Source organism: Oenanthe melanoleuca, chromosome 3, assembly GCF_029582105.1.
Source record: "Oenanthe melanoleuca isolate GR-GAL-2019-014 chromosome 3, OMel1.0, whole genome shotgun sequence".
Lineage (NCBI taxonomy): Eukaryota > Metazoa > Chordata > Aves > Passeriformes > Muscicapidae > Oenanthe > Oenanthe melanoleuca.
The window spans coordinates 76,308,845-76,314,844 of record NC_079336.1 but is presented as its reverse complement, the minus strand read 5'-3'; positions in this window follow the sequence as shown (position 1 = coordinate 76,314,844).

Genomic DNA, 6,000 nt, shown 5'->3' with positions numbered 1-6,000 from the left:
ACATAGTGTATTTATCTAAAAGGAAATGATGTCCTAAGCAATGAGGCTAAAACAAGCATCTAAGAAAGAATTCATGATGGGAGAAAGCAAGACTGTTTCCAGTAACTCTATGCAAACATTAGGAAGGTGGTTAATTGGTAAAATGGATTGGAATCAATTATGCATGAATCCTGTGGCAAGTGCAGCAGCACTCAACTCATTAAGAAATCATAGTTTGGAATGCAGGGTGCTGTTCTGACTGCATGATAATCCTCAATGTGCTTATGGCCACTTTTCAGAGAATTGCAAGGTAGTTTTATAGCATGCACTGTCACTAGGAGAAATATCTGGGATTTCTGAACCATATGGGAACTCAAAAACTTGTGAATTCCCTGACAGATGAGTGAAGACAATATGCTATTTTTAAAAATAGAAAAGGGCTAACACTCGAAAAATGAGGCCCCTTGGAAAATTTAGAAACAAATAAATAATCCTTTGCATTTAAAAAAATCAAGAGGTAATAAAACGGTAAAAAGTGCCATTATAGGTTTTTCAGAAAAAGATTTTGTCAAAATAATTTAGTTTCCTTCCTTGACAAGGTAACCAGCATGATATCTAGAAGAAATAAAAACAATAAAATAAGAAATCTGTATTTTAGTATTGCTTTTTTGACACTCTTCAATGTGACATTCTCATAGGCATTGTAAAGCATTATGGTCTAGCTTTAATCACAGTAAAGAGGATAGACATGGATCAAATAAGGATCACTTCAATTAGTGTGGATTACTGAGCTTTACCTGGGACATTTTTTTAGGGAAGGAGCAGATAAACAGCATAATGGAACATAAAAATGATAAAAAATTTATAAGCAAAAATCTAGGAATTTAACTATTAAGGGAATATTTCACTGTGGAAGTTGAAGAGTTTTCTGCATTGCTAATTGATGACAGAAAGAAAATTAATTTATATCAAATCAGATTTAGTTTGGATATTAAGAAGATCTAAAATGTTATGGAGGTTGAAGTATTGGGATGATATATATGGTGTGTTCAGATATTCATGGAGTCACAGAATAATTTAGGTGGGAAGGGTCCTTAAAAGGATATTTGTTCCAACTCCCCACTCAAATCAGATCCAACAAGAACAGGTTGCTCAAGATGATGTGCAGTGAAGTTCTGATTATTAATTTTTGGTTCCAGAGGCTTATACTGAGTTAAATACAAGGTGTAGACAGATAAAGTCCCTTTATTTTTTATGAATTACAGAGTCTGGTTGGTATTATATGAAGAATTAAGGAGAAATATTTTAGAAGTAGAATAGAAGAATATTTTAGAAATGCTCATTATTTTTTCAGGTAGGGTTTCTCAGACATGAACCCTGTGATAAAACTTTGGAGATTTAGAAGGAAATGAAAATTTCCAGGACATTGTTTAAAAACCACACGGTTCAAAGAAAGCTTAATAGAAGAAACAAATTCTACTGCTGTTATGGGTTTGGAAGACATTTGAGGTGAAAATTTAAGCTGTCAACTATTTAAAGCAGAGGAAAGAAGAAAACTAAGAAGGTGATATATGTGCTCTGTAGATGCTTGCATAAAAAAAAATAAAACTAATAGCAAAAATACGTGCAATTTAAAATGAGAAAGAAAATGACAATGAGAAAGAAATTGAAAATTCCAAATGGTGGAAGAAATCCTAATCAGCTGCATGTGTTCATTTTCAATAAAGATGTCTAATGAGGGCATAGAAATTAAATCAGAGGATTTGTGCTGGAAGCAATAGCTAGCAACAAGAATTAAATGAGAAAGAGCACAGAGTAAACAAAGTGATGTTTCATGAGAATGTTACAAAACAAATGATAAATATGTAGATTCATACAAAATGCATAGAGAATATGAAAATAGTGAGGAGAAAAAGTCTGAAATTTCAGAAATTATATTTTTCAAATTCATGGGAACCAAAAGGGCTGCTCATCACTTTTGGAAAAGTGGATTTGATAGCTGTATAAAAGAGTAACTGGAAAATTATTGCATAACTGTGGTAATGGTCAATTATTCACAAAAATACTCAAACAGTAAAAGAGAGAATTGAAAATATTATGGACTGTTTTTTTCTCTTATCTGGATCAAAATCCAGCTTCTTGCTAAACTAAGGCTCATTTGTGGTGGTCCTGCTCTGGTGCTCACAACCCCCCTCACCTGGGCCAGGACCCTGCACATCATCAACAAAACATCTGCTGCTTCTGCAAGTGGTGATTGTTTGGGTCACTGTCCACTAACAGCCCAGTCTCTTAGTTGTGGTTAACTGAAGTAACAATGGTGCTGCTCTGTGACACTGAAGGCAAGGTGCAAAGCAAATGCTGCTTTTGAATTTTGGTTGACCAAATATCATGACGGGCCTTTAATGGCACAAAAGTACTTTGCCTTCAGACTAGAGAATGAAGGTTTGGTGAAACATTGAGGGAAGAAGAAAGAAATCTTGTAGATAAAATTAGGACATTACACGGTGTTTAGAATATAATTTTCTAAATGGTATTTTCTAATCAAACTGCCCTGCTTAATTTTTTGTAATGAAATGTGCTCAATCCCGTTTTCAAGATAACATTTTGGAACACATCAATTACCATGATTATCTGAAATTAATTTGTAGTTCAAGGAAATGTATTATCTCTCTTTTCCAGGGCTGGATTACCTTTCCTGGGAAAAGAACAAATGGCTGCAAGTATAATGTCTATTAATCATGATAATACATAAATTGAACAGCATGCCAGGATTGCATTTATTATTTTGCTCTGCAGCCATAGTAGATATTTCCTTCTGCTTTCACTCACAGATGTATATTTTTTCAGTAGCTTTGAAATAAGAAACATTACCTATTTCAGTAGATAGTGACACGTCTGCAGTCTTAACAAAACATTCATAATTTGTAGTATATGAGGAAATAGAAAATCTTTAATCATGTTTTACACCATCCTACCATTACATCCCTGGAAGTATTTGAGTTCTACTCAGCAGAACAGGCATACCACATCAATTTTTTCATGTCACTGACCCTATGGCCACCTTCCTATTCAGCTTCTTCATCAATAATTTTTGGAGCCTAAAATGTACAGTGTTTTAAACCCTTCTTGCAGTCCTTGTCTTTCAAAACATGCTTGTAGGAGGAGGTGGTAATAGCAGAAGACATTCACTCTCTAATTGTAGTGCTCAACATGCATCAAATGTAATTTTGGTTGTGCCCTTTGCCTGATGTCTTTTTTTATTATTATTATGAGGAGAAGGAAATTCACCTTCCCTCTTGCTGAAATCATCCTAATTAAATATTAATTCATCCAGAGGGTGTGCCCTCAGGCAAGCAAAATTAATGATGAAAGTACCCATGAGCAAAAATTTCAGTTTGGGTCATGCTGAATATTTGGAAATATTCCATGGAGCTAAAACTGGAGTGAAAATCACTCAGGTCATTCTTTCTTTCTTGTGCTTATTTTGCTCTCTATCCTCTGTCTTTGTATGGTTATTGACAAAAGGCATAAAGCAAGAAAGGCTTCAACCTGGATTTCAGGGGAACTTGCCCCTCTACAGCTTGCCACCTAGTTGCCATTAGTTCAGAAAGAGTGGATTTTTTCTTCTCATTAACTTATTTGCCTTTGGAGCCCCTATGTGGTCCTTACATCCCCAACAAATCAGCTGTACTGGAAGTGGGTAAAGAACATGACTCTGAGAATAATCTGTGAACATCTTGGAAAAAAAATAGGGGCATCAGCAAACACATAATTAATTAGATCCTTGTCAAAAGTTAATATAAAGCATTAGACCTCAAATTCAGTAGTGTCATCCAATACAGGGATAAGAAAAACAAGCATAAATTAAAAAGAAAAATATTTTGCTTATAAAAGTGACTTTTAAAACCTTCTCCCTTGCCAGGAGGGAACTTTGGGAAAAGGACATGTGTTATATGTTTGGTACAGTATCCATGTGGCAGATTGAGTTTCTTCACCAAGACAGGTTCCCTATCCCAGCCCAAGGAAAAACCCGAGCCTGTAGGAAGCTCATAGAGCTGGGTGTGCCAAAACAAAGCTGAGTGAATGCAAACCAATCTTATTGGAGTGCCTTATAGGAATTTTCTACACTTGAAACCCTGAAATACTAAGTTGGCTTTAACGTGGACTTTGTGGGTCTCACAAATTTTAATAAATTCAGATATGAAATAGACTGAAGAATTATTCCTCAAATGAAAGGGTAAAAGCCCTATAATCTTGGTGAAGCCTGAGAAATAATCTATTATCATAAAAGTCACACTTACCAGATGCCACCAGTCTGTAAGATTTAATTATTTATGAAATTTATTTTTTGAATACTTTGTTTCCAAACCATATCACTTGCAGTTCTTCAGTTTCTTATCTACTTCTTACTCTCTGAAATCTTCCATAAAATCCTGTTGAGGTTTTGCTCTTGGGACTGGTGGATTTCTTCCTTTTGATGTCCTTACAATCTACTGTTCAGTTTCTGGGTGAGGGTCTTGAGATTAAATGAGAGAGAGGTCTAAGTGCTAGTTTAAGAATTTGCATTCCAATGGAGATGCAAATTGCCTGTGATTGTAGTTGAGATGAATGTCAAGGGAAGAAGCACTGCTACAATCTTGGGTTAATGTGGTGTGTCCAAGCATGTAGCAGCAGCGAGATCATATGAATATTCCTGTAGAAAAATGTCTATGGTTTTCTTGGGGAAAATGAATATAATAAACGATCAGACCTGTAGACTCATCACTGATCTTTTTCTTTCAGGAAAAAAAGAGAAACAATCCATCCTTTGATCATCACACACATTTTTTTTTAATTTTTAAAAATTTTTTTTGGTGAAGATTTACTGGGCTGTTTTCTAGAAAACAAAGAAGTATCCTTGCATCACAGGAACAAAAATAATTAATGATTATGCCGTGTGTCAGTGGCTGGCCCAGCAGGCTGGGTCTCCCCTCTCCTGGAACATTTCAGTGGTATTTTGAACACATTTTTCCACATGCTTTTGAGTGTAATGGGTGTATTTAGGTGCTCATGAATATCCAGTCTCTGAAGACGTTCTGGCAGAAATTTTCTTCAGTCTCTATACGAGAATCTTGGATGTGATTTTAGGTTCTTTACTCAGCCAAATGCAGAAAATTCATGAGGTCTCAGGGGTTTGTTCCTTCAATTTTCACAAATATTGGTAGTTCTATCATGGTATGCATACTGCAATTTAGTGATTATATCAAAGGAACTGAAGTGCTAATCCCCATTGAACTGTTGACTGTGTAATGAGAGGCTTCTAAAATCTTTCAAAGTTACTGAAACAGGTGTTGTGAGGGATAAGAAAATCAGACCAAGGCAAATAAAACCGTATCACAGAAGCTCTGCTTCCACAGAGGCAGATTTCCTTATGCTGTCCAAGTTAGCACGTGATTTCACAACCCTTTGTTGTTTTTAAAATCAATCTCCCACTCCAATGAAGTTTGAGACTAGCAAGGCCAGAAAGTGAAACTACAAAGACCAACAATTTACAATAGTGGTGGCAAGAACAGTTATCAACCTCTTTTGAAACTACTAACTGGAGCACTAACCTTTGTGTTTGTTTTTGCAAGACAGAGAAATATCTACTGGGAGCTAGATGGAGGTCACCCACACATCTCATATGGGTCACTGAATGATGATCACAGGGCAGCAACTTTCCTTTTTCATCAGTAATGCAGAGGTGAAAAGCACCATATTTCATTATTAATGCCACTGGTGTTCCAGGTCTCTGCCTTCATTTCTTTATCCTACTGGTTCTGTGAACCCTTAGGAACCTGGTTACTTTTAGGGCTGAGCAGGCTGCTTTTTCTGACATTCAAAAGGGACTTTGAACCTTAAAAGTTGTCTGTTCACAGTGGCAAAAGATGCATCTGGAAGGGAAATGTAGCAGGTATGAAAAATTCTTTTCAGGGAGCAAAGGAAAGGAATATATAAGAAGAAAGAGAATAAGCTGTAATTTTTTTATGTGATAAGACAAGC